The 23,130-nt window shown below is 45.4% G+C and overlaps 1 long non-coding RNA gene across 1 annotated transcript in view; it reads right to left on the bottom strand.

Annotated features, from left to right (window-relative positions):
• Positions 1-1,103: 1,103 nt before the first annotated feature.
• LOC129677460 (uncharacterized) overlaps positions 1,104-23,130 on the bottom strand; it is a 31,331-nt gene continuing 9,304 nt past the window's right edge. Inside the window, exons 2-3 of the long non-coding RNA XR_008720201.1 lie at positions 5,896-6,268; positions 1,104-1,180 (exon numbers count right to left, since the gene is read on the bottom strand). This is a non-coding gene — a long non-coding RNA (uncharacterized LOC129677460). The remainder of the gene's footprint in view (positions 1,181-5,895; positions 6,269-23,130) is intronic.

Raw genomic sequence — 23,130 nt, 5'->3', positions numbered from 1 at the left:
TATCCATAGGGGGGAAAACCTCCATAGCATTTCCAAATGAGGCGCATTCACCAGTCCCAGGCTTTTGCTTTAATTCCCTCTTATTGTTTTAATTGTACTGAGGGCTGCTGAGATGATTCAGTGGGTAAAGGCGCTCTTGCTGGGCAAGCCTGGTGACCTCACCTTAATCCCCGGGACCCGTGAAGAGGCAGGAGGAGAGAAGCAACTTCACTCAGTTGTCGTCTGGCTTCTGGCTGTGCCCTGTGTACACAGCTGCCCCCGTCAATAATAGTCATCGTAATCATAATAACTGGTTTGAAAACCGTAAAAGAAAAGCTATATTGACCAGCTCCCAGCCATAAAAACTAGAGATTCGTCATGGTGTGGAGACCAGTTACTACTCATTCTGTTGTTCCTGCAGCATAGTTTGCTCATGAGAGAGAGAAACTCATACAATACGTGTGCATGAGAGGGAGCTTACTGAAGAGAGCCTCTCACAAAGCTTGAAATTTACACATTGGAAATCCAAATTCAGTGGCCGCTAAATGCTTGATCACTCCTCTTCCCTCTTTACCTTTCCCAGGTCATACCAATAGTCTTTCATCCCTCCTTCAATTCCTATCTTTATCTCTGGCTTTCTTTCCTTCTCCGTAGCAGGCTGTCGGCTCACTCCTCAGTCCGCACTGCCCAGGAAAGCTGCTGCAGTCCAGCCATCTAGCTGAAAACACTTCCATCCAATATGTACTTCTTTTCCTCCCAAGTCAACTCTCTTCTTTTCCAGTGCTGAGGACTGAGCCCAGGGCTTGTACATGCTGGGTTAGCGCTCTGCCACCGAGCCACAGGCCCAGGCCTCGAGTTGTATTTTTGGGGCTTCTATCTGAGTATTTGTCAGCATTTAGTCTGTCCAATGTGATCTGTCCATGGGAGGAAACTCTAGATAGAGGAGTTCAGGTGGAATTTTATGTCTTTGAGCTCTCTGTCACAACTGTCACACAGCCTTGCTCTGAAGCCAGGCCTTCGAAGGTGCCGAGGAGAATGAGGGTGTCCCCAAGTGTGTTCAGTACTTCTGAACCTCTTGACAAATTCTGCCCACTCCCCTCTGGCAGGCAAAAGCGTACCTGTGCATCCCAATTCGTTTTATATGCGATTCCCAACAGACAGAAGCAAATAATTCAAAGCTTCCAATGGATGGTGTTTATTTCTGGAAAAAAAAAAAAAAAAAAAAGGGCATGGAAGAGATCATTGGTACAGTATTTTTCCAAACATTAACAGGAACATCATTTATTTTTTAAAACCAAAAGCTATTGCTTTAAATCATATGGCTGGTCATGGTAGTTCAGGCATTATCACACCTGCAATGCCAGTTGCTCAGGAAGCTGAAGGAAAAGGACTGAAGCCAGTTTGTTTTATAGCTTAGTGAGTTCCAAGCTAGCCAGGACTACATCATGAGACAGGAAAAAGAGGAGGAAAGAGAAGGGGGGGGGTGGATGATGAAACTCCATGACAAGAAGCAAGTCGGGGAGGAAAGGATCTATTCAGTTTATGTTTGTGCATGACAGCTCATCATTGCAGGAAGTCAAGATAGAAACTCCAGCAGGGCAGGAACCTGGAGGCAGAAGCCGATGCAGAGGCCATGGTGGTTTGCTACTTACTGGCTTGCTCATTACGGCTTGTTCAGCCTGCTTTTCTATAGCGCCCAGGACCACCAGCTCAGGGAGGCACCACTTATAATTGGCTGAGCCCTCCCTTATCAATCTTTAATTAAGAAAAAAAATGTCTTATAGGCTTGCTTACAGCTGGATCTTTTGGGGGCCCTTTATTAACTGATATTCCTTCCTTTCAGATGACTTTAGCCTGTATTGAGTTGACATAAAATTATCAGCACAGGAGAAGAGGGGAGTGTATGAGAGGAGAGGAGGAAAGAGAAGGCGAGGAGAGCACAGGAAGGCGTGGGGGTAGAGAAGAGTGTGAGAAAGAATTAGAACTGCTAGGAGGAGAGAAAAGAAAGGAGAGCTCTGAGCTGGGGTGTAATTCAGTTGATGGAGTTTGACCTAAGAATTCCACTTGTCAGGATGCACAAAAATAAATTATAAAAAAAACAGGGCATAAAATATTACCTAGAAATACTTTCACTATAGCCATGCATAACTAGGAAAAGATTACACATTCAACAGTAGAAACTCCAATGATAACTTTATCTTCTATGCATATGATCGGTGATCAAGCAACCTCTAAAAAATAACCTTTCAACAAGCCCGAACACAACATGAGAAAGGGAAAAGCCAGTATAGGAAACGACATGCACATTCCAATTGTATCTTAGAGTATTTGCCTATAATGCAGTTAAATTACAATGGAAGAAAATATATCAAACTTTTAACAGTGCTTATTTCTGAATCGTGATGATATGGGTAATTTTTGTTTTCTTTTTAACAGTTAATTTCTCCATGTAGTCAAAGATTGCTATATGTTTTAATTAAAAAATATATTCAAAATACATTTCTAATAACCCTCTTGATATTCTCTGGTTAAGTTTCCGCTTCCCACCTCACAGCCATAGGTCCAATGCAATGATCACAGAGGAGAGGAGAGAGAGAAGATGGCCGAACAATGACAAAACATGACCCAAACTAACATTTATTTATTTTTCAGTTCCCATTTTGTTGTTCTAGGAAGGGCCTCACAGAAGCCAGTAGTTTCCCTAGAACTGTCTGTCATCTGACTAGAGATGTTTTTCCTGCTTGTGTGTTTATATGTGTATGCATGCATATATGTTTGGAGTAGTGACATCGAGCACATTGGAAAGGCAGACGGCACATTATGTAGGCCCTGGGGATCCAGGCTTGGCAACACGCCTTTGCCCACTGAGCCATCTCCCCGGCCCTAACAGTAGATACTCATGGACCTGACTCAGCACGCATGATGATCACTTGTTTGATGCCCGTTCCTACCTCCTTCGATGCTCAGAAGAACTTGTGACAAAGATCTATCTTTTCTCCTTTTTAAACGAATAGTTAAATTTGTTATTATAGTATGTCAGCAAGCAAGCAGAGACTAAAAATATAGCTCCATTTCAAATAAAATATTTGGTATTTTGGCTGGCTGCGACACGTACTTGGCCACCCTTTCCTGGTTAAAATTCCCTGAGGTTTGTTTGTCTGGCTTATTGGGTTCTTTCTTTTAAGCATATCAGCATTTTTTTTTCTCAGCTTCAAGCTATTCTCATCTTAGTGTGTAGAAAGTTAGTAAGGAAGGCTGAGGCTCATGACTTCAGTCCACTAAAAATATAATTAGTGAAAAGTCAAGGCACTGACATTGCCCTGTCCCGAAGGACCAAAGGTCATGGTGATGAACTCAGACTCACATATTTGTCAGGGCCTATGGTCCAAGCGTCCAAAGTGACCGACTCGCCACACTGGGCTCCAAACAGCACACAGGCACGCCGAGGAAGTCTCCATTAAGAGCACTTGGATGGAAGGGGTTTGGAAACAAAACTTTTAACTTGTTTTGAGACAGGGTCTCAGGTATCCCTGGCTGGCCTTGAATACCCTTTGTAGATGATGATGGCTTTGAACTCCTGATCCTACTGTCCCTACCTCCCAAGTGTTACAATTACCAAGTGTGGGCACCCAGGCCCATTTTAGCAGGTACTGGGGTTGGAACCTAGGCTCCTGTGAGTGTTAGGTAGGCCCCTACCAAATGAGCTGCATCACCAACTAAACAACACAAAACGTGGCAGTGACCTTCTGGAGCCCATGCTTATTCTATTGTTAGAGACATATTATTGAGGGTCTGTGGAGTCCTGGCTTAGAATTGCTCTCACATACAGTTGTGAACTACATCAGAAAATCAATCTCTTCAATTCTGATCACATATGAATGAGATTAAAAAGATTTCTCAACTTATTTACAAGGCTGGGCTCCAGATGCCTTCTGCATTTTCTAAATAGCAGATCCTCTCAGAAAACTAATGTTTGCCACCAATAAATCCTTCAAAAACCACATGTCTTAGTCTAAGACAGGAATTCCAATAAGGGAATTCCAAAAGGAATTAGGATCAAGGCATGATCACGGGAATAAGGAGTCAGCATTTCAGCCCAAGATCTCTGGGTGAGGCATTTTATCCGTACAATCTCACAGCTTAAAAATAATCCTAGCATTTGGTTTTCAACAAGCATCAAATGGGGCCACCATGTTTTCAAAGCTCCTGCTGCAAAAACCAGTCCTAAGAGACCAAGTTTCAGGAAGTAACCTAAAATGCTACATTGGAAGGATGTTGATTTGCGTAGTTGCAATCAGAATGGCTTAAGGCTGTGGTTATCAGCCTTCTTAATGCTGCCACCCTTTAATACAGTTCCTCACATTGTGATGACCCCAACCATAAAATTATTTTTGTTGCTACTTCGTTACTGTAATTTTGCTACTGTTATGAGTCATATTGTAATTATTAGATATGTAGGATATCTAACATTCAACCCCACTGAAAGGGTTAAGAGGTGCTGTGACCCACAGGTTGAGAGCTTCTGTTTTAAGTCATGGCTAGTGTTGTTGTGTGTCTTTATCCCAACCTAGAAGGATGAAATGAGAGGCTGCCTAAGCTACACAGCCAGTATCGAGCCAGCCTATGATGAAGGGGAACTTTGTCTCAAAGGAAATGGAGTGAATGAATGGACAGCAAGGGAGTACATTGGCATTTAGCAAAATTCAAGTGGCCAGAAAACCCCTTAGGCACTGGAGCACGCAGTCGCCTGCTCCTCTCCCAGTGCTCATTACAAAATAAGAACTGAAGCTTAGAGCAGTGACAGTCGATGTATGTTTGCTAACAGCAGGAGCGGCAGCAGTGAGCATCTCACACAGGGTCCATACTTCTGGAAAAGAGGTCAAAATAGCTCAGGCAGGGCATTTACAGTCCCTGTGGCTTCTGCAAACACTGATAGGAAAACACGAACCAGGGCTGTGCCACACATGAAAACGTACACTCTGGCCAGACTCCTTCAGTGGCAGGCAATTCCTCCAAGGTACCTAAAGCATGGGGTCTTCCTGTGACTACAGAAAGGATGCACACCCCAAGTCCCAACCTACAATCAATTCTGGAAGCTCATCTCTCCACCTCCACCTCCAAGTCTGCATGCTGAAAGTCATCTAAGCTTAGCAGTGTCCTTGTCTGGGGAATAAATTTTGTGCATGAGACAACAGTAGTTCAATGGGCAAACTCTACAAATGATTTTGAACTTCTGATCCTCCTGTCTTTACTTCATAAATGCTGGGATTACAGATCTGTGTCTTCATGTCTAGTATTTGTGTACTGGGGATGAAACACAGGGTTTCACGTGTCCTGAGCGAGCACTCTACCAACAAAGCTCAGCCCTCAGTAGGTCATGTAACTGTATGATCAGATCATGAGCAGACTTCAGGCACTGGCTTATGCATTTATTCCTCAGCCAACATGTAATGCTTACTGTACACAGTCATTGTGTTTGGCCTTGAAAGTATGAAGATGAAAAATCTTATCTCAGCCCTGAAAGAAAGTCTAGTTTATTGGCAAAGATGAATAGAAAAATGTAAACAGGATGTGATACACACATTAATAAGAGCATGGACAAAGCCCTTTGGAAGCACAGAGGAGTTAACACATAATGATCTATTCTCCAAAGACAGAGCTTGGGCTGAAGAGATGGCTCGCTAGTTAAGAGCACTGGCTCCTCTTCCAAAGGACCAAAGTTTGATTTCTAGAACCCACATCAGCAACTTACAACCGCCTGAAACTCCAGTTCCATAGCCAACACCCTCTTCTGCTCTGTGAGCTCCTGCATGCGTGAACCTTCTGCACAGAAGCTCACACAGGCACACATGCATATACAAATACAAAACAAGGAAATCCTAAGCAGCAGCCGGTTGCTGACCCTGGCGCACTCACTCAGTTTCTTCCTTCCGGTAGTTGTCGGAGGGCTTTCTGCACACAACCGTCTTGCTGAAGAATGTTGCGCAACGCCAGACCTTCATGCCTTTTTGACCACCAAGCAAATTCTCCCTGATGGCTTTGGAAGAAGAGTGGCTACTGTGGTGAAGGGAGGGCAAAGCAGCACTCAGGAAGCAAGACGTTTCATTCGAACATAACATAAGTCAAATCTGGAAATGGGGCTGTGGAGCTGCTGTTCCGAAGCTCTCTTGAGCTTTCAAATTCCGCTGCCAACTCCTTCCTTGCTTCCAGACCTCAGGAAGATGGCCTCAACGGGTCTGCCTCTTCCAAACCCACGCTCCTCGTTGCTTTCATGCTGTGGTTTCGCAGCCTGTTTCAAGAATGCAATGCAAAATTATGATTTCATGGAATATTATGCAATTCTAATAGGAGGCCAGTAAAATTATCAATTTTCATCAATTACCAAGCATGTAGGTGACCAAACAGCGGCTCATTCTGTGGTTGCTTTTGGGTTTTTGTTTGGTGGTGGTGGTGTGTGTGTGTTTGTGCTATTTTGAAGCGTTTTGTTTTGTTTTTTTTTGAGAAAGGGTGTTATGATACGACTCAAACTTACTATGCAACTGAAGGTGATCTCAAGCTTTTGAAAGCTCTGCTTTCACCCCCCAGTGCCAGGATAACGGGCAAGTGTCATCATGCCTGGCTTATACACTGCGAAGGATCGATCCCAGGGCTTTATGTATGCCGCTGGACTTCCCCAGCCACGTTCTACAGTTTTAATGTTTGTCTCTGCTACAAAAAAAAAACAAAAAAAAAAAAAACCAATCATGTGGAAATGTAATCCCTGTAGTGGTGGTGTGTGAGCCTCCGCTCACAGGGAAGGATGGTGAGGAAGCACGTAAACCAAGGCTTGCTCCTTTCTTCAACCTGGAGCCACAGCACCCCTCCCCTCAGAGGACGCAGCAATCATCTTGGAAGCAGAGCAAGCCTCACCAGACACACATCCTGATAAACAGTTTGGTCTTGTACCTCCCAGTCCCCAGAGCTATGAGAAGTCAATTTCTGCCTTTTATAAATTACACGGTGTCAAGGATTTTGTTATAGCAGCATGAAATTGGTTAAGACAGCCCACAAAAGTAAAAATAAATGGAATGGCTACAAAGTGAACATGGACTTCTTCATGACCTCTGAGGGGTTTTTTGTTTTGTTTTGTTCTTGGGACAGAATAAATAACAGAGTCATGGCTGAGACATGGGACTCACTACTGCGTCCATGACGTCTCTTAAGCGAACGCCCCACCCCCAAAGATGACCCTGGTCAGGCTGGGCTCAAGGCTCTATTTGCAGATACCCTAACCCACTATGGGAATTTATCTGGAGTATTTATTTTATTTGATCTTCTTTCTGTCTTTCTTTTTCTTTCTATTTTTTATTCTTTTCTCATGTATTACATCCCAATAGCAGTTTCCCCTCCTCCACTCCTCCCAGCCCCTCCCCCACCTCACCCCTCCGCTGGGTTCACTCCTCCTCCATTTTCCTTCAGAGCAGAGCAGGCCTCTCAGGGATATCAACCAAACATAGTGTAACAAGCCACGATAAGACTACGTACATTCTCACATCAAGAATGGATGAGGCAACTCAGCAGGAGAAAAGGGCCCCAGAGCAGGCTAAAGCGTAAAAGCCAGCCTCTGCCTGCACTATGAGGAGTCCCACAAGAACGCCAACCCTCACAAGATGTTACTTATGCAGAGCACCTAGGCCAGACCTTCGCAGGCTCCACGATTGCCACTGCGGTCTTGGTGAGCCCCTGTGAGCCCTGCTTAGTTGAGCTGTGAGCCATATTTTCATGGTGGATCTGGGAAATTTTAACTTCTTTCTATCTTAGATAAAATTATTTAAGAAAGCTGCAGTGAATTTAAGTACTCAGATGACATAGGATAGGAATACAGAAAATGCATTTTATTTTATTAAAATACAATATTATTTAGAAAACGAAGTACTGCGTTATTTCAGAGATTCTAAAACTTTTGGTACTCTGCGTTGGGGTATCCTTATGATTTGTGTGTATGTGTATTATACCTACATTGCATATGTAGTACGTTTTTATTATGAAACTAATACATGTTTCTAATAGATTGATAGAGTATTAAGTAGTGAAAACAATACATATTTTCATCCAGGAAAGAAGAAGTTTTTAGTGTATGTTCATTCCTAACACCACTAAAATGAAGAAGTTATCGAATCCTGATATGTAGATAAGGAACCAGATGCAGATTGGAGAACTAACTTGACCAAGGCCATACCAGGAGTTTAGGAGTGGAGAAAGCCTCAGCAATTAACTCTGCATTGCCTCTGGAAGGCGACAATGACAAATTAAAAGAGAGATGCTAGTCTAGGAGAAAGAGCTTCAGCTAGCTGCAGTATATAAGATAGGCTACTCCAAATCCCTTCCCTCCAAACCAGTAAAAATACAAACAAAATCCACAGAAGAGCCAACAAGTGCCATGAGCAGAGGACTCAGAGAAAAGCAAATGCCAATAGCCAACTCATATCTCAACAAGTGCTCTGTCTGCTTATTGATAAAATTGTGTAAACTTTTGAAAAGATAAGCTTTTTGGAGCCTCCCAGTGGGTCTGCTGGATGAAGCAAGAGACCCGGAGTGGAGATGCCCTTGTGGCTAGGCACACGCATTGACTGCTCTTCTTTCCTCTTCTAGTCTAGCGCAGGAGGCTCAGCCAGCCTCCAGGCCCCTTCATAGCTGAGTAGCTCCTGATTCTCCATCATAACTCTTTGCAACCTGATGTGATTGTTTTATTTCTTTTGAACCTGGAAAGTTAATACTTCTGCTTCTCCTGTGTCCTAGCCATATGCTGCTCTCCATCGTGGTTCTATACGCATCTGTCCCTCAAGGGTGGTGAGTCTTAGTCATCGAGAACTCTCTGTAGTACTAGTGTAACATTTTGTATATAACAGGAGCCCAATAAATCTTTATGGAGTCGAAGTTAGTAGAACTGTGGTATGCTGAGCTCCCAGTGAACAGTCAAAGAAAACACAGGAGCTTGGAAAACAAAGAAAAATGAGAGAGAAGAAAGGGCCAAGTTAGGCAGATCAGCAATTTCTAAAGTATTCTCTGCAGAGCACAGATCCCATAAAATACTACCTGAAGAAAGGTCCTGGCTCAAGTAATTTTGTAGAGCACTACTTAATGTGCTCCTACCCTCTCAACTCTGTGGGGGATCGTAAGCAGTTGGTGCTCTGGAAAGACTTGTTCTAGCGTGCAAAAGTCAGTTGTTAAAATTTTGAAGAATTTTGTGAGCTCACTGCTATCCACACTCATTATTAAGTATTAAATTACATAAACTTACATTAACTTCCGTTAGAAACAAATGTGAGACTTATCGAAAACAGCTAATTACTAAATTTCGCTCTTGTGTGCTGCAGTAGTTCAGATCCGAAGTGTCCCCCAAAGGCCTGTGCACACCGCTGAGGACAGCTGCGAATGCAGCCTAACGAAAAACACAAACTGACTTAAAGCACCATGGGGTGTCACGCGGTAGCTTTTGGTGACTTGGTTTCTCGGTTCTCAAGTGTAAACTTTGAGGCTGACATTGTCTAAAGGTTAGACGTTCCTGGCCTGTGTGGTGAAGGCCTGGAGTCTCACGCAGTGCCACTGGGGTGACATAGAACCCGTAAGAAGTAGAGCCTAGAGAGAGGTTTGCGGTCACTGAAGACACGGCCTCAAAGAGGACAGTAGGGCCTACTTTCCTCTTCCTCTCCCTCCTCCTCTTTCTGTTATTCTTAGCCATGAGGTGAACAAACTTTCTCCCTGACAAACTCCAAAAGCAATGAAACCCCTCAACCACAAACTAAAAGCTCCAAAAACCTGTGATTCGAAAATACACTTTTCCTGTGGCTAGGTTGACAGAGTCAGGCATTTTGTTACAGCAGCAGGCAGCTAACTCGCGTCTGCTCTTGAAGCTCCATTTAGTGTCCTCGTCGTCGTCCCCGTGCACATGTGCTGGGTCACAGCGTGCTGCTGGGATCTGCCCCTCTGGTGACCATCAGCACCATGCTGCCGGCTAGAAGCCATCCACGGTGGGAGTATTTACACCGCAGAAATCAGCAGATCCTGCAAAGCAGAGTTTTTCTCCAGATAACTGGTTATTTGGCATTTACAGCACACTGTTGAAAAAATCCCAACAACACAACCTCAAACACCCGGCTAACCATCCACGTCCGTATATTCTAAACTTTATTTGATCACAGGAAACATCATATATCTCTATATGTAGCGATGGCCTCAAATTTACAACTCTTCTATGCTTGCCCCTGGAGCGCTGATGAAGTCATTTTAATGACCAACATCCACCTCTATCTTGAGACATAAACTTTTGGAAAGACTGTCAAGTTGCTAAGGCCTTTCCTGTTTGGTTTTTTTTTCCGTGTGTGTGTGTGTGTGTGTGTGTGTGTGTGTGGTGTATGTGTGTGTGTGTATATGTATGTGAGTGTATGCTGTATGTGTGTGTATGTGTTTATGTGTGTTTGTGTGTGTGTAAGGTGTGTGTGTGTATTTGTGTGTGTGTGTGTGTGGTGTATGTGTGTGCTGTGTGTGTTGTGTGTGTGTATGTGTTTGTGTGTGTATGGTGTATGTGTGTTGTGTGTATTGTGTGTATGTGTGTGTGTTGTGTGTATGGTGTGTGTGTATGTGTTTGTGTGTGTATGGTGTATGTGTGTGTTATGTGTATGGTGTGTGTGTGTGTGTGTGTGTTGTGTGTATGGTGTGTATGTATGTGTTTGTGTGTGGGGGGAAGGCTGATATCTGGAGTCTTCCCCAGCACTCTTATTCATGGAGCATGCGCTCTCAATTAAACGCGAAGCCGGATGGTACAGCCCCTCCGGTTAGTCAGTGTGCTCAGGAAACCCGGTGTCCCTGCCTTCCCAACACTGGAATGACTGGTGAGCCACCGGGCACACCTGGCCTCTGTGTGAGTTGAGACTCCAGTCTTCATGCTGCCGTGGCGACAAGAGCTCTAACCACAGAGCCTTCCCTAGCAAATCATCACACACAAGCTTGGCACATCTCATTCTAAGCTTTTCAAGCTATTGGGGACACAAAGGTCATCACCCTTCCCTTTAACACAATGGCTCTCAGCCTGTGGGCTGTGACTCCTGAGGGGGTCAAATGAGCCTTTCCCTGGGGTGGAAAATATCACCATTCATAAGAGTAGAAAATTACAGTTACAAAGTAGTAACAAAAATTATTATATGGTTGGGAGATGAGTTTTATTAAGCTGCAGCATTAGGAAGGTTGAGAACCACTGCCTCAACAAAAACCTTTGTAACAAAATATTTTATGTATTTCTATTTTATATGTATAAATGTTTAGCCTGAATGTGCCACACGCACGCAGTGCCCGTGGAGGCAAGAAGAGGGCATCAGATCCCCTAGGACTTTTACAGGCACCTTGTGGGTGCTGGGAATCGAACCCCTGGTTATGTGGAAGAGCAGCTAGTGCTTTTAACTGCTGAACTATCTTTTCAGGCTCCGGTCCTCCTTTGGAAACAGTTAAGATCATTGAAAATGACTTCTACTCCCTCAGAACTGCTTGCTGACGTGTTCACGATTCTTCCCTTCCACACAACACTGCTAAAGGCAGACTACGACCAGACTATCACGTCCACTTACGGTTCATCACTGGGTAAGGAAATCAGTGCCTCGAATTCTCACCTTCACCACCTGTAACATGAGGTCTACTACGGGGTATGTGAGAAAGCTGACGTTTATGCCTGAGGAATGACTTGCCCAGTCGCGCAATTGATACATACAAAAGATCTTATGTGCGTATTTCTCTCTGAACATAGTGTGACAAAAATGGCTCGTAAAAAAATTCTTTCCGAAGCCTTCCAAAGTTCAGAAGTCAGCTCTCAAGGGCCCACAGCAAAATGGATGAAGCTTGGTGAGGACTCCAAAGTAACCTGACTGTGCTGCATGGTGACAGCTTAGACATGACTGTTACGATGCCTTCAGCTTCGGGAAACTGCAGCCATGTTTCCAAAAAGATCAAACCAAGGCCAATAGTCGGCAGGCGGACAGTAAATGTGAAGGCAGCTGGGTGGTCCCACGACAGCTGTGGTTTGTAGCAGGGTGTTTTCAAGAAAAGCCCGTTATCGCTTTTGCAGGCAGTCATGGTTCAGAGTCCGCAGGCAGTTAGACTCAAGCCACAGAAAGGTGATTTTTATCTCTCAGATCCACTTTGGAATAATATTTTCATAAACTTGGACATTTTCAGTTTTGCTAAAGGTTTGGAAATGTTATCCTCTCTCTTAGAAGGTCACAGGAAGGAGGGAAGGGGAACAGAGGAGAGGAGAGAGAAGGAAAAGGAAGGAGGGGAAGGGAGGAAAGAGGCTACAGGAGGAGAGAGGAGGGGGTAAGCAGACACAAGGAGAGGCGAGGGGAGAGGAGAGACAGAATGAGGGAATTTTTTCTCCCCCTTCCTCTCCCTCCCCCCCTCTCTCTCTCCCCTTCTCTGTCTCCCCCTCTCTTCCTCTCTCTTCCTCTCTCCTCCTCCCCCTCTCTTCCCTTTCTTTCCTCCATAGGCTGTCAGAAAGCCTGGCATGTACACCCTGCTTTCACTAACCCTCACCCAGTGACTGGCATTCTCAGCTGAGAGCCTTTCACAGGGCCTCTTGTCATTTTGCCCTGCGACAGTCATCTTGTGGACGCTTGACAGGAACAGAACAGGCACTGAGGGGACAATGCAGGCAACAGCCACAGTTTTGCAGCAGTGGTTTGAAAGCCTGCCCTGGGTTAGGTGTCCTGCTGAGGAACCAGGATGCTTCCCATGTCAGGGAGACACTCCCAACCTGGGTGGACACGTGTCCCTGTTGTCCCTGCTGAGTGCACCACAGCATATGGGCTGCGGGCATGTAGAGACGGCTAGTCCCCAAAGGAAGCTTGCTCTCTAGTAGAACGGTACTGAGAGATGATGGGAACTGAAAGAGGTGGAGCCTGGCTGGGCTGATGGAAAGCAACTAGACCACACAGGCCATCCCGCAGAACGAAGCCGTGGTTAGGTCTCCCAGAACTGGCCTGGTAGCTGTGACAGCAAGCTGGTGCAAAGCCTGTGACCAGCTCTCTACCTCTCCCGTCTGAGGCTGTCACTTGCCCCTTCACGTGTTCCACACTAGAAGCCATCTGCCACGTTGGGATGGTGCCAGCAGACCCTCACCAGACACTGAGAATATGCAGCTACCCAATCTCAAACTTTCAGTCTCTAAAACTGTAAACTAACTCAACCACTTTTCCTCATGGAGTGCCCGGTCTCAAGTATTCTGTTAGAGCAGTACAAAATGGACCAAAGTTGACTAGATGTCAGCTCAGACTATAGTCCTACTCAGAAGTTAAAACTTTGCTAGCGGCAGATTCTCCAGTTTCCTGACTTTACCCTTGTATGAGCCACTGCGGAAAAGGCAGGGCAGAGCTGCGCAATGACTAGCGATGCCTTGCTGAAGAATGAGAAAGGACACTAACGCTCGCCTACCACCCGCTTATTTACTGGGCACTGTGCTCAGTGCTCTCACAACCACTGTCTTCTCTGTCCTCAAATCATCTCACTTGACTCAGAGTGTATCAAATCCAGTGAATATAAATACTTAAATCAGAGGTGGCTATATTGATCACACTCCTTGCAGAGACCCGCTTAGCTTATATACCCAGCCCAAAGTCACATGACTAATACTGACAGAGCCAGAGCTCATGAGTGGGTTTCCATGGCTCCCCCACAGGCTCTTTCTACTGTAACAGACACCACAATGGGTAAGCATGAGCTCCAAGACCACATGGCCTAGATCCAAACCCCACATCTGCCATTCACCTAGCTGTGAGACCACGGTCAAGCTCCTTGACACAGGCCAACTAATCTCAAAGCTACTTTCTAATTTCACAGAGTCTGTACTTCCGGTCCAAACATGGGACGACTGAGAGAGCAGATTTTCAGGGTCCACTTTAGCCTTAAGTCATTCCAGAGGCTATGTATGTCACGTACATTTTTGCCCGCTAGCTCCACCTTCATTTTCAGTTTAGTTTCCTCTAACTGATTTATGGGCGGAATGGCGTCCTCAGTGGAAAGCACAAGGAGATTCTGGAGGTAAGAGACATAGAATGATGGCTGCCTGCCTCTAGTAGGGTCCCGGCTCACGGGCAGCCATTATTTAGGAGTGGTATGGCCAACAGATCATGAGATCTGAAAATTCATTCTTAAGAGGTCTGGGCTCCCACGCGGTATAGCATCCAATGCCCTAGGGAAGCACCAGGGTCAGTCAAGAGGTAGATGGAGAGGAAGGTACTGCAAACAGAAGCTGGCATGGTGGTTTCTGTGGCAAGGAGCTGACAAAGCAGGGAGTGAGTAGTCTGAGTCATTACAGTGCCTCTCCCTGGCTTTCTGAGCCCTTTGACCTGGGTGATTAGAAAAGTTGGATAATGACGCCAAGCTGACAGCCTGATAAAGAGAGGTTGCTGGAATGTGGGCTCTGGGCTAGTTGCTTTGGAATGGGAAAGCAGGCTCCCAGAAGAGGACTTTCCTAGCTTTAGGAATTAGCTGGCCCTGGGAGAAGCAGACCTGCCAGCAACTGCCAGGTCAAAGTAGCAGAACACAGCCAATGAAAGATACAATTACCACATGAAGCACAGAACGTTAGCCTGGTGGGAGAGGAGGGTGGGGAGGGGAACAGAGTGTCCATGGGCAAAGCCATCACAGAGACAGTCATCTCTCTTCCCTCATCACCCCATCTCTACTGAGAGCCTGTGATCACTGTTGCTTCTACACCTCAATCCCCTTTTCTCTGTGGCTTGTCTCTCCCTACTTCTCCCACACACGCTGGGCTGTTGAGCCTTGGGCTCCTTGGGCTGAGCCCTGGAAACTTAGCCTCCTGATCCTTTGCTTCCCCAGAAGCGGCAATTCTGCCACACGCAATCCTTTCAATCATACCCATTCAATCCTTCCAGCATATACACACAGGCCTTTTACAGCACCCCCGAGAACAGCAGAGACATACACAGACGCACAATGGGTGTATTGAGCCATGAAGAATGAACTTCTGGGTCTGCGCTCACATTTCAGCGAGCTGGTAACTCGGTGATCTTGTGCCCTCCTAAAATGCCAGGGTCAGGGCAGAGTGCTGAACCTAACCAGGCCGAGCTTTTGGGAAAAAGTGCCGAAATGCCTTCTGGGTTTTAAATCCCTACTGAGTCATCTCTATTCCATCCTACCATGGGCAGAAGTTTCTGGAGACATCAAAAGGGCAGTTACAACTCCCTCAGAAGCACCATTTGCAGGCTTCGCTTTATGTAGCTCTTTAATTGTCTCTCTTAAGTTCTGCTACAAGATTCATGTCGAACCATTTGCAAGATGACCAAGGAGGACCGTGGATGCCAAGCAAGCTTCAGGGACTTGAGGATCTGTGTGAGATCTGCCTGCTAGAAGCCAGTAATACACGCCTGAGGAAGGAATATCTATACTTCATCCCCACTGACCCTTCACAGAAGCAAACAGAAAGCCTTCGATGCAGAATGCCACCATTTTTAACTGAAGTTCTGTTTCAGGGACTGGGAAGGCCAGAATAAAGGTGTATAATTATGTAACTGTTTTTTCATCTCCTTTCATGTGAGATGCTCAAGCCACTTTGAGCAAAAAGGAGTATTTTAAATTAAATATATATTAAAATAGAAAAATATTTATTATTAAATATATTAATATCTAGTATGTATTAAATATATTATATATATAAAGTCCTACTGAAAAAATTACACAAGAATCAGTCTTTAAAATCTGGTTTTTAAAATAGTTTTTATCTTAGTATAGCTGTGAGCAATACTGTACATGTAGTTCTCCAATAAAGTGAGTATTTGAATCCTCCTGCTATAAAATGAGCTCAGGTTTCAGCAGCTGTTACAAAGCTCAGGCTGCAAAGAGCAAACTTTTATTCCTTCTTTTCTGTTTTTCAGAGTATTTGTACAACATGACAGATAAGTGCCTAAGCTTTATATGACATTCCTAGCTGATACATGCCAAGTGCATCAATTTTTTTCTCTCTACTTTCTTCTACCTGGAAATACCTCCTTCCCTTCCCCTGCCAACTACTCACTTCCCTGGTTAGTTCCGACTTCTCTGACTATCATGGACTAAAGCAACAGCCTCCCCTTTTCAATGCAGACCAATGACTCTTGTTGAAGATTACCGCAAAATAGAGCTCCTTTAAAATCTCACTTAGAAGCTGGGCATGGTGGTATACTCCTGTGGTCCCAGCAGTTAGGAGGCAGAATCAGGAGGCTTGGGAGTTCAAGGCCAGGCTCAAGATCAATCTTGGCTATAATGAGAGCTGGTCTCAAAAATTAACTAATAATTAATAAGTTAATAGATACTATTAATACTACATGTTATGGCTCCCCCTTCCTTTTCAACTTTATTTTCCATCCTTTCAGTTATTCATGGTCAATTACAGATTGAAAATACTAAATGGGAAATCCCAGAAATAACTAATATGCTTTAACCTGCATAACCTGCTATTTTAAGCAGCGTAATAAAATTCTATAGCCCCATTTAGTCCTGCCCAGGACATGAGTCATCTCTTTGCCATGTGTATATGCTTTGCTTGGCTCCTAACCTGTCTGCTTATTGCTGTTATTTGGTAGCCATCTTGGTCATCAGAGCAATGAATGAGTCATGACAGTCCTATGTTCACGTGACCCTTATGTAGGTACCTCACTGTTCATCACAAAATCTCGGCCATTCACCTCCTCCTCTTGTCATTTAAGTGAGTGCCCCACAGGATACTGCGAGAGGCCTCCTTCATGTAACCTTTGCTACAACTGATCTTACATTTATTATTGGTTACTATTATTAATCTATTGTTGTGCCTAATTTATGAATTAAAATTACCTTATTGGTCTATATGTATAGGGGGGAAAACTACAGTCTGTAGAGATGTTATGGTTTGTATATGAAGTATTCAGAAGACTCGTGTGTGGAAGTCTTGATGCGCAATGTCGAAATGCAATCGGACCATCAGAGTTCCGTCCTCATCACAGATCAGTTCAGGCATTGGTGCATAAATTTCATGGCATACTGAAGCGGGACAGACTTCAGCCATGGGGCTACTTAGAGAAAGCAGATGGCCAGGAGAGCATTCATGTCTTGTCTGCTTCCTGGCTGCACTGAGGGAAGTGACTTGTTCAGCTACATCTTGCCACCATCAGCCAGAAACAACCCAGCCAGCCATTGTATTGATGCCTCTGAAACTGTGACCCAAAATACATAGTTCTTTCTCTTTAATTGTCTCTCTTAAATATCTGCTACAAGGTCAAAATGTGTGGCTGATACAGAGAGTTTGGTATTATCTCATGCAGTTTCACTGGGATCTTAGAATCTACTTTGCCCCCATAAAAAGGGGAACTACTATAATTTCCCCTGATCTTATCTCCCGACTAGATAATGAATTCTGAGAAGGTAAATACTTTTGTTTCTATTTTCTGTTTCTCTCAGAAAGCTGAGCAGAGCCAGTCTGGGAAGTGATATAATGGCTATCGGATCTTGGTGTTGCCCTTCCAATCCTTACTTTCATTATTATTCTGAGCGTGGGGTGGTGAGATGGCTCAGTGGGTGAGGACACTTGCCATCAAGCCTGACAACCGAGTTTGATCCCTAGGGCCCCTGATTCCCGCAGGCTGTCCTCTGACCTCCACGTGCCTGCTGTGGCACGCACACGCATACCTCCACCCCATAAATCATTTGATCAACCAATAAATAAATAAAGTAATTTAAAAGTTAAGTACCCTATGCTTTACTCGTTCCTAGTAATCTGAAATTATTGATTCTGGTTTCTTTTTGGAGGCACAGGGGTGGGGGGGGCTGGGAATAGGTGTGAACCATGCTTTCTTTAAGATGAACAGATTAAAAATTCTTCCCCATCAACAGCTTAAACATGTCTACATCTAGATGGTGTAGCTGTGTTACCTCTCAGAGATGTAACTTGAAATTCCATGTCTGATTCAATTGTAAACAAGCTTTCCTGTGTAGCAAGAGCTACAGAAGCAATTGTGATCCAAGGGAGGCGAGCAAGATGCCACATTACCTCTGGCCATTTCAGATGCAGAAACGTGAGCGGGTTCTGCTGACTGCGCCAACTTAAAATATACCAGGGAGACTCGCTCTGTGAAAGGGTGAAAAGAGGGTTTTGACCCATTGCCAGACTTAAGAGCAGCCCTGGGTGGTACTTACAACCTCAGCTACACGAGCAGAGAGGTTTCCTTGATGCCTGAGGAGGGCCTGCTACATCTCTGAGTTGGAACAGACTCAGCGAAGATCTGTGAGCCAGTGTGGGCTGCCTCTTCTTACCAGGAAGCAGCTTAAAAGTGAGTAAACAAGAATGCACAAACCCACTGATGTCCTGGCTCCCTGGAGTGGAGACGAGCTGACGGCACCGTTAGACTCTCCCCTTCCACAAAGGCGTCCATCCTTTGTGGCACAGCATACCCTCCCTGCCCACCAGCTCGGCTGAGGCCCCTATAGCTGCAGCCGCTGCCCATAGAATGCTGAGCTCCTCTGAGTTTTACCAGGTCTGATGGGAGCTACGGCCCAGAACGCAGAGGGTAGCCTCAGGGCATCCCCAGTCCTGAAGCTAAGCTTCCGATGCTCCCGTTTGAACAGAGAAGGTGGTCTAGGTTAGAGAGCCTCCTATTAAAATGTACCACACTCACCCCCCTACACGCAAACCCTAGTCATTTCCCAAAGGCCCTATTATTTTTATTTTCACATGAGGGCTTATGGGTTTTGAGGAGAGCCAGACACACAGCCCAAATCAGCATGCAAACTAAGAAATGTGACCAAAATATGTCAATATATAGTCCCTGAAAAGTCTCAAGGCAGAACCTGTCCAGCCAGACGCAAGCTGACAGTGACTCCAGGAGTGGGGTCCGGAGGGGACTAGGAATTGAAGAATAGGGACAGGAAGCCACTTTTTCTCTGGGGCAGAAAGAAAGTTGCGCTCAGAGTCAGGCTGAAGTCTGTCCTCAGCGGGCAGGGCATGGAGGTCCGCATGTGGCCCACTGAGATCCTCTGACCTCAGGGATCCTCTCTGTTCCGCTCCCCTCAACTCGTGAGGACCAGGCTCACCCGGCTTCCAGCCCCAGATGCTGACAGCTTGTTGTGAATGTGCTTTCTTGCCGCAAGCTTCCTGCTCTGCACTGAGCTCTCCTGGCAGCCTGTCTACATGTGGATACTTTGCCCCTAGCTCGCTGCACTACTTGACATCAGTGGAACCTTCATAGGTGGGATCTTCTCACAGTGACTTGGGCCTTTGCCCTCAAAGGCGATTGTGGGACCTTGGTCCTTTCCTCTTTTTCTTTTTTCACTGCTTGATTAGTGATAAGGTAAGCAATTTCACTTCATGCTATAATACCCTTGCTATAATGTGCTACCATACCACAGGCCTGACTGTGGATGGAAACTTCCAAAACAAGCCTTCACTCAGTGAAAATTAATTCTCTTAGCCATTTTGCCAAGGGGATGGAAAGGCGATTGACACACTTCCCTTCCTGCATTCACCTTACTCGTGACTAACTCAATAGTCACGGGGGCCAGATAACACCTCAAATGTACCCTAGGCTAAGCAAGCTGAGTGTGGTTTTCTGGAGAAAGGCCTGATATGGGCTGAACTGAGATCCTTAAAGCAGTATGTTGTGAGGCTAAGCCTTGGAGTCTGTGAGTGTGACCTTGTTTGGAAATAGAGCCTTCAGATATAATTAAAATATGGTAGGATGAGGGCAGCCTGGAGAGAGCATTACTAGCATCTATGTAAGAGGGGAGACACAGGTAAACAGAAAGAATATCATGGGAAGACAGGAAGAGAAGAAGCACAAGCCAAGGACCATCAAGGGCTGCAAGCAGAGAGCAGAAGCTAAGAAAAAGGCCTAGAACAGCTTCTCTTCCTTCTGAGTAGGATTGTCCCACTGACACCACCTGACTTCAGGCCTGGAAGGATAAACTTCTGGGTTTTTAGCCCTTGGTTTTGGTTATATGTTACAAGAGCGTGACCATGGGCACGTTTGGTGCTGTCAGAGAGCAGTCAGAAGAAGCCTGCCTTTGCCAGAGGGAACAGGCTGAGAGCAGGGCTAGTGCCAGGGGCTTTACGTGAAAGACTTTGTGAAGGCGCTGAGGATGTGGGCAGGAGGAGAAAGGAGAGTCGGTCCCGGGCAGCATCTCTCCCTGAGGCATGGAAGGCCCTGGCCCCTCTAGGATCCATCTGGTAGACATACTGCCTCAGCTACTTCTGCTGTTGTGATCAAATACCATGATGTAAAACAACTGGGGAAGAAAGCTTACTTTGTCTTCTATTCCAGAGGAAGAGTTTGTAATAGGGGTTGTGGATGGCTGAGGGGTAGCATGGAGTGTGGCACAGGCAGCCAGAGCAGAAAGCTGAGTGATCACATCTGCAAGCACAGGCAGAAAGTGGAGAAAACAAATGAAGTGGGGCCAGGCTATGAGCTCTGAAGACACTCCCATAGCCACGTGCTTCCTCTGCAAAGGCCCCACCTCCTAAAGGTTCCACAGCCTCCCCAAACAGCACCAGCAACCAGGGACCAAGCATTCAGACACGTAAGCCTATGGGGGCATTTCTCAATCAAACCATCACACACACTGTAATCAAAGAAACAGGAGGAAGAGAGGGAAAGGGGGAGGACAAAGAAAAAAAGAATGAAAAGGGCTTTGCTCCAAAAATAGCAAAACAATGCTCATGGTCCATTCAGTTGGTAAAAATTTCATAAGCATTGATGTGATGTATTTTGTTAAGGCACACAGAGAACACAGGGTGAGCAGGACATGGCTCTTTCTGTTAAGCAAGTACCAGTACCGGAAGCTGGAGAAGATGGTTAGGTTGACCTAACACTGCTTTGTAGCAGGAGACACATGAGTATTATCCTTGCAGCTAGAAGGGGCTCTAACCCTAACTGTCACTACTGGAGTTCTTAAGGAAGACTGTATAAGAGAAGAGGTAGACTGAGTCCCAACAGAGCCCTGAAGCCGGACATTGTGCCATGGCAAGTGAGAAACCTGGCTTGTCTACGGAGCTGAAGACAGGTGGGAGACAGCCAACACAGTAGCCTAGAGCCTGCTGGAAGCAGCCAAGCCTCTGTTTCCATCTCTCCGCTTCTGCCAAGCTCCCGCCTTGCTAGACTAATCCAGCTCTGTGCACCTGTCACCTAGGTGATGATCTCTTCCACAAAGTCCCTTATTCTGAAGTGCACAACCTGTTAATTTTTGTGCCTTGTCATTCCACCATTCAGTGGAGAGGAATGTACCCTGCTTTGTGGTGCTCTCTCCAGGCACTTCAACAGTTTTTATCTCACTGCTGTCTGCAATTTCATCCTTATCACATTGGGAAGAAATGGAAATTCTGGCAGAGATTTGAATTTGTTTTGATATGTGTTCCCATGTAAGAGCTTTCAACACGAAAGGCTCTGAGACCACTCTGAAAGAATATTTCAGAAATAAGTCTACCTTTTGGATGTCTCTGAATTGGTTTTGAGATTTTATATTATGAAAGTGTCTTTTCTATAACAGAAAGGATGGGTTTATAGCTTTCTATCTGTGTGTTTACCAGCCTTGCAGGGCAGGGGCATGTCCAGCAGGGCGGGGCATTTCCAGCAGGGTCCGACCGAAGGTTTGAGAACAGGCCTTGCTCTCAATTACAGCACACACTGACACTTGTGTTTTCCTTGTGTTCAGTGATGTGTGTCAGTAAATTACAGTGCCTAAGTTCAATTAAACAGACCCTGTCAAAGCAGGCTTCCAAAACTCAGGACAATGACTCATGCAGAAGAAAGTCAACAGCAAAGGAAAAGAGCCCCTGCCATGTATTATTTAAATTCTTCCTAGACTACAGAACTACTCCACAGCAAAAAGGCTTCCTGCTTTTTGTCTTTTTAATATTATTTAATGCTAATATAAACAATATTCCTACTACAATATATTCATCCAGCTAATTTAGAGAATGCCCTGCTAAGGGGTTGAAGGACCCGGTAGCAGCTCTCTTCTGCTGCTCTACCAGTTCTACAAGGTGGCACAAAGGTATCCCACTGCTCAGGTCAGAGAGTTTCAAATCAGCATATTGATGGGGTTGTGGGTTTTTGGTAGCGGTTCTGGGAAGATGCTTTTTCTGGCTTCTAGAAACTGCTGACCATCTGTGCCCTGTGGCCTTGTCGTCTGTCTCAGAGGCATCAACATGGCATCTCCAAGTCAGATTCTGACTGGAACCCCTGACCCTGCCCTCAGCGTCCCTGGTTTCTACCCCTACCTCCTCTGTATGGATCACACTGGGGCACCTGATCAGCCAGGATGAGCTCCTGTCTCAAACCCTGAATTTAATCTGCCACCAGAACTCTCACTTCTATGTACCATCATGCACTCACAGATGCCTGGGGTTACTGCCTACACATCTTCGGGATGCATTAGTTAACCATCAAGGATTTTAAATTTTTTTAAATTATTTTATTAATATAGATATCTTGCTTTCATGTATGTCTATAAACATGTGTGTGACTGGCGCCCACAGAGGCCAGAGGAGGGTGCTGTGTCCTCTGAAAGTGGAGTTACAGATGGTTGTTAAGTTATCATATGTGGGCTGGGAATTGAACCTATGACTTCTGAAAGAGCAGCTAGCCAAGAGCAGTGAAGCGATGGCTTTCATTGCTGAGCCATCTCCCCCGCTCCATTTTGAGGTGTGTTTGAATAGTTCATATGTACACGTGTAACTGTGCCTATCTCTTCTGCGACTAAAGAAGTAGAGTTGCCTCTGAGTTAAAGAGCTAGCAACGTGAAAACCAGGAGCTGCACACTGCCAGGCATCCCAGTACTGGGAGAGAGAACAGAGCAGGAGACCATGGTCATTCTCAGCTACATAGCACATTTGAGGCCAGCCAGGCTTCCATGAAAGCCCCGCTCCTGTCTCAAAAAAGCCATGGAGAAGGGATAACACGTGCCCATTTTCCCTTTTTGCCCTCCTTGCCTCTCTCTCTTTAATGTCCTGGAAGAAGACACACTAACCTAATAGCCCTGTTGACTAAACTCCAACCAGTCACTTTCGCAGCTAGTTACTGAGCCAACAAACTGCACAGCTCAGCAAGCCTGCTTTGCTCCGTGCTCCACCCTCTCCTCACACAGGACCCTGCAGAACGCTGGCTG

The sequence above is a fragment of the Psammomys obesus genome, unplaced genomic scaffold (assembly GCF_907164565.1).
Source record: "Psammomys obesus unplaced genomic scaffold, mPsaObe1.curated_primary_1811, whole genome shotgun sequence".
In the NCBI taxonomy this organism is placed as follows: Eukaryota; Metazoa; Chordata; class Mammalia; order Rodentia; family Muridae; genus Psammomys; species Psammomys obesus.
Note: the sequence above shows the minus strand (reverse complement) of the source record. Positions and strands in the feature narration are given on the sequence as shown.